Consider the following 10,093-nt stretch of genomic DNA (forward strand, 5'->3'; position numbering starts at 1 on the left):
TCTCTCTCTTTTCTTGTTATCTCCTCTCTTCTTCTCTTTTCCTTTCTTCTTATTTTCTTACTTCCTCTCTTCTTTCTTTTCTTCTTTCTCTCTTTTCTTCTTTCTCTCTTCTTGTTCTCTCCTCTCTTCTTCTCTTTTCCTTTCTTCTTCTTTTCTTTCTACCTCTCTTCTTTCTTTTCTCTCGATCTCTCTTTTTATTTGCTTAACCTATAGTTCCTTAAGTCTGTTTCTAAATTCTAGCTCCATGGTCTTTTAAACTTTTAAGAAATGTTTTTCCCTCTTGAATACTATCTCTCATGAGTTCCAAGTTTCTTTTAATCGAAGGAGGCACAAACTTTCTTCTCATGCACGATTTTAATTCATACCAATTATCAATGGTGGATTTCCTACCTTTATTAACCCAATATTGCCTTTAATTCCACCACTCACGTGCATGCTTTTCTAACCTAGAGAGATATATACTAAGAACATGAGATTCACACTCCCTAGAAAGAACAATGGGACTATAGGATTCAATTTGACTTTGTCTAACAAGGAATGAATGCATTTTATCAATTTCCTTTCCAAAACTAGGTATGTTAATGCATCTATATCTTTACCAAAAAATGGAAGTTTACTAGCTTGACTATACAAATCATCCTTAATATATGAACTATAGTACCCATTATCAATCCTAGATGACCTATATGAACTAAACGACCTATATGAACTATAACAAGACATCTTTGTTTCTAAAAGTTTTTCTAGTGTAAAAGGTATACAAGATTCACAGTTAGACAAGTCTCAGGTAAGAGAGGTGAGTCAAGAAGACTTCTTAAGTACCAAGTCTTACCTTGCCAGAAATGTCTTAAGTTAATAAGAAATTACCTCTTAAACTAAAATTACCTTTAAAATCAAAGGACACCACTCAAACAAACACAAATAATCAAAACTAGACTCTTAATATTCCGACTCTAATGTGATAAGGCTTAGAGTTTAATCCCCTTTTGCCTAAATCACCCCTAAAACGTGAACACAACAATAATCAAAGGTAATAAATCAAATATCAAATTCTACTCCTATGGTGAGGCTTGTAGCTTTGGCTAACAAGACACACTCACCAGACTATCTATGCCAGAAAAAGAAAACAAGTAAAGTTTCCAAGAGTTGGAAAGAGCACCGTGGACTCTTCCAATCCACTTGGACTTTATAAAAGGCCATTTACAAATCAACAGAAAACGAAACAGAAAGGCATAAGACTAACACAAGCTTATTAGAAACCAATTTGAAACAAACAATTACAAAAGAAATGAGACTATGTTACTGCTCTGGTCTTAGTTCCACGCTACATAAAAATCACAATTATAAAAATGAATTGATGCAAAATTTTAAAAGACAAGAATGCAATAATCAGAATTGTGGTCCCAGCTTAAACAAACCCACTTTGCTGCAACATGCTCAACTCAACATGTTATCTTGCACAATGAATAAGCAACAATGGTTAATTGAAAACTGAATTATCTCTCAAATTTGCCAAGGAAATTAGGCTAATTCAGTCTCACTAATCTCACAACACTCAAGTTTCTCTTTCAAAACTTAAAGCACACAAATGAAAGGTTTGGAAGGGAAATTCCCCTTGCTAGTTCAAGGCTAGAGAGTCTTTCGGACCACCACCACCTAATATGCTACCAAGCACACAACCTTTCTTTCAAATTCCAGAAATGGTTAAACCCCTTCGGAAGTCCTTATTTATGTGGGTTTTTCGTAGTTAGATCCCGGTCTTATCGGTTTCACCAATTTAGTCATTTATAATGAAAAATTGACTCAATTGGGCCCTTGCCGTTAAATTGGCTTAACGGTGTTAAGTTTTTGATGACTTGGGACATTGAGGTGGACAATTTTTTAAACATGGCATTCACAGATCTTTAGACGTGGCATTTGACAACATTTAACATTTTAAAAATAGGAATTTTTGGAGTGTAAAATGTAATCAGGAATTAGGGTTCATTGAAATTTAAGTAGGGATTTCTGTCCTACTTCTATATCTTTTTCTCATTCTCCAATTTTAACATTGTTTTGAAAATGAAAGAAAAGTGAAAATAACTGGCTCAGAACCCTAAACCAGAATTCATCAATCTACTACCAAAGAAGTAAATGGCAGCTGTAAATCCAATTTTAGTCATCATTACCAGTTAAACTCGAAGAAAATCTAAATTTTGTTGAATGAAATGCAAAAATATATTTAAAACCCTCTTTTATATTCACTTTGCTTCAATCTTTTATTCCAAGCCCTCCGATCATCTTCAATATCTTTGCCAGTTCGGACTCCACACGTGCCTCCAGTCATCCTCTAAGTAAATGGTTAGTGACACAAGCTCTAGCTTGTCTCCATCTCTCTCGCTCTCTTCTGCATAAGAGCCCTAGCTCGAGGGTTGCTTCTGCCAAATGATCATCCAAAACCAATACCCCTAAGGCAGTAACACCTATACGATGGGTGTTCTGAATTAAATGCAGTATTTTCTGATGACCTGTTTGAGGATTTTATGAGTGATTCTAGATGTAAATCTTGGTAAAGCTGCATTGTTTGATGAATCACTTGTGCATTTGGACTTTTCTTTGAATTTTGCAGTTGACACACAAGAGAACTGTAGAGACAAAGGAAGTCATGATTGATGTAGGAGATGTTGTAAAGGTTTGGAACACACGAAATCAGCAGTAAATGCAATAAGAGTTCTGGCTGTTGCAATTAGGTGCTTGGAACGTGCAGAACCAGCTGGCATTAAAAGGAGAGTTGAGTTTGCTACATAGTAGAGCTGAGAAAGAGCAACTCAATGCAACCTTGGAGTCCATGCACATAGTGGATGAGCAAAATGGAGAAAAACCAATAAGATCCTTCTTTACCTTTCTCTTCTTTTGTAGTGATAGGTTCTTGTTAATAGGTAGTATAGTAATAGGTAGTATCATAGATAATAGGATAGAAAATATGTTGTTCTATATAAAAATTAAAAAGACCAATTTTGACTTGTGGCCTATTTGAATAAATTTTCTTTTTATTGTAGCTTTGTAGTTTTAGTTTTCTTTTTTCCATTTCTGTTTCTGTACATGTGTTCTATTGCATTTTCTCTTCTGTTCATATACAATTTGTGTTCTTTTGAGTTCAATTTTCTTGCTCTTGTTATATACATGGTCTTGTTCAATTTTAATACTTTTCAATTCTGTTTTGTATAAATTTGTAGCTGCTTGCTTTGTACATATGTCTGTGTTGTTAGAAAACCTTCATAACTCACACATTGAGGATAATGTGACTCTTAAGTGTGGGGGTGGGAAGGTATAGGTTTAAAGTTTTGTTCTAATGTAAATATAACTCTGTTGACATCTGTTTTTGTAGTAAAATAGGGATAAATTTTTTTTAGTGTAGTTTACCGTTCTTGTTTTAGTTTGTAAAATACCTAATTCTAGTTTGTTCATAGCTAGTTTTTCCTTTTCTTCTTCTATACTTGTCGCTTATTTCACGTTGTGTTTTAGCTTTTGTAAATAGAATTAGTTCTAACATTCTTAATTTCGTAGGTTCTTTCTTTCTAATTTCTTTGTTGGGTTAGGATCTATTTTAAGGTTGTTGTTTTTTCATTTCTTAGGTTCTGTTTCAGCTTATAGATAGAAGTTGCTTTAGGATCTGTTTAGTTGTGATTTCTTGTTTCAGGATTATTTTCATATTAGGTTCTGCTTTATTCTCTTTTAGAAATTGTGTCGATTCTGTTTTAGGATTTTCTTAGATTCTCTTTTGCTATTTTCCTTTATATACCTTAAATTTGAGTCTATTCTAGTTTGATTTAGGTTCTTTTTAGTATATATTGTTTTGTCTTAGTTTTGTTTAGATTATATATAGCTTAGGTAATCATTTTGTTAGGCATTCTTTGGATTATTTTTTAGGTTCTGTTTCATGCTTTTCTTCATTCTTGCTGATTTCATTCAATTTTTAGCTTCATTTGCTTAGATTAGAATTGTCAAGAGTAGACTTAGCTTTAGATTTAGGCAGAGGTAGTTCTAGCATTGATTTTTGCAGTCTCTAGTTCATTTCAATTTAGTAATTTTTGCATAGGAGTAGCAAGTCAGTTTTAACAGATTTTAATCCTTGAGAGATTTTGGGCCAATTTTTGTCTTTCTTGTGTTATTTCATTCATGTTTGGCTTTTAATTCTGATTTTGCATTGATTCTCTGTTATAAGCTTGCTCTTGGTAGAATTTAGACATGATTTAGGCATTCTTTTTCTTCATCCATAGCCAAATTATCTTACTCATTCCAGTTTTATCCATTGTACTTTTTTTTAGCCTTAGCCCATTTTTCTTTGTTTCCATTGATTACAAGCCCTTTTCCCACCCAAATACCAATCTTTAGAGATTTATGAGATGTATGAGGAGCTAGAACTTGGTGAGTGCAATAGAAAAGAAAGGTCAGAAGTGAAAAAGAAAAGAAAAAAGAAATTGAAGAATCTGGTTGTGTTGAAAAAGGAGAGCAGGTATGGAAAAAGAGAAAAAATGCAAAAGAAATGAAAAAACAATGAGACTTGAACAGTGTGTAAAAACCAGAGAGAAAGAAAAATAAATTTGACTGGCCAAAATATCAAAAACAGTGCACTGAGTTCTAGGTTCCTTATTCTTCACAGTTTCTCCATTTCCATTTAGCCTTGTATTTTCTGACCTTTCATACCATGTACATTACAAGCAATTAAAGACCTTTTGATCTAGATGAAACCAAGAGCTGAGCAGTGTCACTTAGAATCTTTTCAAAATTAAGAGTTGAGGTTAACATGTCCTGCTTGAGTGAAACATGACAGCCCTAAACAGTGGAGTGAATCTGAGTGTAAACACTTATTCCTATGAGGTTGAAACTGACTGCCACTTTTCCATATGTTTGCTTTGCTGATTTTGATTGGATTGAGTTGTTTAATACTTGCTGGAATTGCTGAAGCTTGAGTTTGAAGTTAGGAATTCTTTTGTTCAGTTCTGGTTTATGTAAATAGCTAGGAATTGGTGTGTTTTAGCATGTCTGAGTTAGCTGAAATAGAATTTCGAAGTTTCCTAGTTTGTCTTTATTCTTTTGCCTTTGTAGATTGAGTCTTTATTTTTCTTTTCTCGTCCCTGCGCAGGAGGGCAGTTGTCTAAGTGTGGGGTGTGATAACTCTCTAGTTTTGCACTTTTAATTGTGTTTAGAAGTCTAGGATAGCATATTTTAGTGTTTAATTGTTTAGAATTAAGATAGATTTAGGTTTTTCTTTAAATTCCTTAGTTTTATAGAATTGTTGTTAAAATTAGGTTTTTAGGAGTAATTTCTAGTGTTAGTAAATAATTAGAAAATTAATTATTGTTCAAAATTCTTTTACTAAAAATCTTTTAATTTATTTTGGTTAAATAGTTCTTAATTGTTGAATTACCCTTTTCATATTTACTGATTGGTTCTTCTTTCTTACTTTTTGAAGTCGCGGAAAGGTCATAGGATAATTGGGCCTGACCTTGGTCAAAAGGAAGCATACTGAGTTAAAAGCCTCGAAGCCACTGCTAGTCTGCTGCACCTGCACTTAATAATTGGGCTTATTTCAAGATTGAGCCACTACTTTTGAGAGATGAGTGATGCTCCCTCCACCACCCATCTTCTCCCTACACCTTTCCAATTTTTTTAAAATTTCAAATCTATCCCTTTTACTTTTTACTTTTTTTTTAAAAAATTTTATTCCCAATTCCCTATAACTTTCACTTTTCTTTTTACTCTCACCAGCAACCCTCTATCCCACCCCACCTCCACATCCACCCTTCCCACTATAACTTTCTCTCTTCCACTCCCGTTAAATATTTATTTTTATTAGCTTCTTTTGGACTACCAAGAACCAAGAAAAAAGAAGAAAGTTCTCTAAAATTGTTCAAAAGGAAATTTTGTTTTCTCTACTTTGAAAATCATTCGCCTGTTACAACATCAGTAACAGTGTGCACTAACACTCTGCTTGCTGAAAACTTGTTATAAGTTTTTCTCTACAATTTCCCATACGGCAAGTAAAAGTCTAAATGTTCTAGAACATGCCAGTAGTTTTTGAAAAGCTTGAATAGCCGTTTAGTTTATGATGAAAGAAGAAAACAATGTTGAAATGATTAGAGAAAACTAAGGTGACATCGGATATCCGTTGAAGGCCAAACGGATATCCACATCCGTTTTGGCCTTCTGATTTTTTTTTCTTTTCTATTTTATTTTTTTTAATTTATAATTTGAATATATATATATATATATATATATATATATATATATTTTCTTTATTTTGTTTAAACAGTAATATAATTTTAATATATAGATTTGATTAAAAATAATGCTTAGGGGTAGGTTTCATTATGGTAGTAGCGTGCAGGGAAATATTTTATGTTGGGGTTGATGAGTTGAGAGGAAGGAGTAAAGAGAAATGTATTAGTGTGGAAGAGTTTAGTATTAAAGAAATAAATATGTAGTAGGAATAGAAAGAGGGAGAGACAAAATAGGATTATTGGTTACGATTGTGAAAAGAAAAGATGGGAGAAGGTGGGTTGTGAGAAGAGGGGAGGTTTATAGGATTTCGAGATTTAGGAAAAAGAAAACAAAGGAAGTTTATGTTTCTAGAGTTGAAAAGAAGAGGAGGAATTTTAGTGTTTAAGTGGAGGTGTGAGGGAGTAACCCGAGAGTGTTCTGGGAACACAAAATGAGAAGGGCGTTGGCTGGATTGTTTGTGGAGAGGAAAGGAAGGGAGAGGAGAATAGAGAAGCATTCATTAGAAGGATGTTAGAGTTTTGATTGGGTATTGAGAAGAGAGAATTTAAAATGAAAAGAGAATGAACGGAAATGGAAACAATGAACGGAAAAGAACGAGAAGAGAATAATGAACAAAAAAAAGGGAGAGAAGGAAGAACAAAAACTCAACGGAAATGGAAAGAGAAGAGAGAATCCGTGAGAGATGTGGTGGTGCGAGGTGCAGTCTGGGTGAGTAAATAAGTGAGGTAAAATTAGGATTTTAAAATATATTAAAAATTCCTAAATGGAAAAAGTAAATAAATTTTAACAGAAGGATAGTTTTCAAAATCAAATAAATTGAGGAGGTGGAGGGAGAAGGGGTGGTGGTGGAGGGAGCAACACCCTTGAGAGATTGGGTTGGCAGATTTGAAGTGCATAGGCCAAACGCTGCACTGGGGGAGTTACTCCCTCCACCACCCCACACAACTCCCCACACCTCCCCATTTCTTTTTTTACCCTTCAGTTTAACTTTAAACGGATATCCTTACACCTCCCCATTTCTTTTAAACGTTGTTAAACATATATCATCGTCCATTCACAGATATGGCATAGTTTTGCAAAACTTTATCAGTGTGAATAAAACTCCACAAATCCGTAACTCTCACAGTTTGCTGATTTGGAATAACCTTGATAGAGGAAATCTCGCCGGTGGATGCTACATTACTGGTGGTGATGGAAAGACATGTACGGCGGTGACGTGTAGTGCTACGAAGGCAACATGTGGTGCGACATTACCATGGCCGCTGGATACTACATTGGGAGCCACTGTTGCGGCTGCACCACTGCCGGAGACCCTGCCGGCTGCTGCGAAACATTATGCTCTGTGGACTGCGACTGCAACGAGGAATCAGAATCGTTCGATTCTTGCATCGTAAATCAACGAATCAAAAAACCAATCAACCGATAAAATCAATAAACGGTGACCGAACACTTCTTCTTTGTCTCTCGCTCGCTCTCACTCTCTCTGTCTATTTTTTTTTATAAATGGATGAGTGAAGTGTCGAAGGCCAAATATGGAATAAGCTAAAAATGGAAAAAAAAGAGAAGAAGCGAGTGAGGGGTTTCTAGAGAGAGAAAAAACGAATCTGGAATTGTGAGGAGAGAGAACGAGTTTAATTGCGAGGAGAGAGAAACAATTTGTTTCACTATCACTTGCAGATAACTATTCCATTCAGCTAACTAGTGGAATGGGTATGATAAAATCTAATCTTAACGTTTCAGGTACTCTATTCTTGATTTAATTCTTCATGCAATTGAAGCACTTTCTATTTTGGATGATCATTCCCAGGAAATTTGCTCAAGTACAGAGCTGTTTCAACTAATATGTGATCTTGTTAAGTTCCCAGATAAAGTTCTCATTGCAAATATGTTGTCTGATGTTCTTCAGTGTGTAGTTTTGTGGAGTTGCCATGTGAATGCTACAATAATGCAGAGAGAAAGAGAGAGATTATTGAGGAATTAGAAAGATATATAAAGGAAGACAAAGATATCATGTTAGGTTAGGCCTATGTATGGGTGAAGAAAAGTCGTTGCAATAAGATAGTGGGAAGGTGTAGGGATTTTTAGAATAAAAAAATAGTGGGGAGGTGTAGAATATTTTTGGAATAAAAAAAATAGTGGGGAGGTGTAGGGAGCATTGGGGGTGGTGGAGGGAGCAATACCCCTGCATTGGGCTGATTTGAAAAGTGCATTGGACGTTGGCTGCTACTATGTTGGAATTGGGCTGTTTACAAGCACTTGGCTGCGGGTTGAAAAATGAACTGATGTTGCACTATCTGAGCCTAAGTGGAACGACAACGTTTTGGTGAGGAAGGAAGCTGATGTTTTGGGGGGTCATATTTGGAGATTTCATTTGGCAGAAGAAATTCCCTCGTGCGAAAATTGAGAAAATGAGAAAGAGAGATCCTTCGAAGTTAGGGCTTGGTTCGAAAGCGAGAGAATGAAGGAGGAAGAAAAGCTTACCTCGTGCCACTTACCCAAAGGAGCGTCTTGTCCTACCCGGAGAAGAAGAGGAGCTGCCCGTGCTGACCAGGTATAGCTTGAAGGAGATGATCGGAAGGTTCTGATCTATGGAGCACGAGGAGCAGCTGATGACCGTCCGATTGGGAAGCTCAAAACATCGCATGCAATATTCCTTCTTTCTCTTTTCCCTTTTTCAATTTTTTTGTCTTTCTTCACACCCTATATGAAGGGGTTCTTTTCCCATGTAAAGGAGAGACCAAACAGACACTTTTCAGATACAATTTTAGATAGTTAGGGTTTTCATTTCCTTGCTTTTGGAGCAAACACCCACAGTGGCGACTGCCCGTGGTGGCTCTGATTGCGCGTTTCGTTCGGTACATTTTTGTAATTTTCGTTTCTCCTTAATAAAATGTTATTTCCTTTAATGTGTACTTTGTTTTGTGTGCTTTATGATTCTATTATTCTATGCTTGATTTTTCGTGCAATGTTTCTGAGTTTTAGTTTGATTATGTGTGTTTTGATTTGAAAACGAGTTGAACTTGTAACTCTGCACATCTGTAATTGTTTTTTGGAATTAAACGACCCCGAGGTGGGCGTGCATGACCGAGATTTCTTCTTGAGGCAGAGTTGAGTTCAACAAGGAAAAAGATATTGGTTTTTTTTACTTCTGTCAATTATTTTGTTTTGTATAAAATCTGATTTGGACTCTGTGATTCCACATAGTTAAAATTCCTTAGGGAATTACAGGACTCCACAGTGAGCATGACGTAGCAAGATGTCTTCTCGAGATGGAGATGAGTCTAATGAATTAGATGAACTGAGTGATGATTATTGACTTTTAAGTTCTGGAAATGAACTTTAAGACCCTGTGATGGGCTTATCTTAACAAGATGTCTTCCTGATATATGATCAACCACTCTAAGCACTGAATCTATATGAATTTGATTCTAGTTTTTTATTCTAACCAATTTCCTTACTCTGATTCTTTAATTCTGGTTCTGTTATATGCATAAACTCTTCTTTTTCTTTAAATGTTCTTTGTTTTCATTAAATTTCATATTCAGTTGCTTCCAGTTTTTCTTGTATCATTGTTTCATAGTATTCTTAGGTTAGATTAGCTATTGTTGACTTGTTTGCATAGTTAGGTTTAATCTGTTTGTTACTTTAGTGTAGGTTTTATTTCTTACATTTCATTTCTTTATTTTCCTTTTAAACAAATTCTTTTTTTTTATTCTTTTCTTTTTAATTTCTTTGTTTAATTTCTTTTCTCCACCTTGTCTGTTAGTAGTTAGTAAATAGAATAAAAGCAAGAATTAACCAAACACTTTAAACTTAATTGTACTGAGTC

The 10,093-nt window shown here is 34.9% G+C and overlaps 1 non-coding gene across 1 annotated transcript; it reads right to left on the reverse strand.

Annotated features, from left to right (window-relative positions):
- Nucleotides 1–2,082: 2,082 nt before the first annotated feature.
- Nucleotides 2,083–2,170, reverse strand: LOC124839043 (small nucleolar RNA snoR113). The gene has a single exon (XR_007028892.1). It is a non-coding gene; the product is annotated as a small nucleolar RNA snoR113 (small nucleolar RNA).
- Between the last annotated feature and the right edge of the window lie 7,923 nt (nucleotides 2,171–10,093).

This window comes from Vigna umbellata, chromosome 6 (assembly GCF_029865625.1).
Source record: "Vigna umbellata cultivar VRB3 chromosome 6, Vumbellata_1.0, whole genome shotgun sequence".
Lineage (NCBI taxonomy): Eukaryota > Viridiplantae > Streptophyta > Magnoliopsida > Fabales > Fabaceae > Vigna > Vigna umbellata.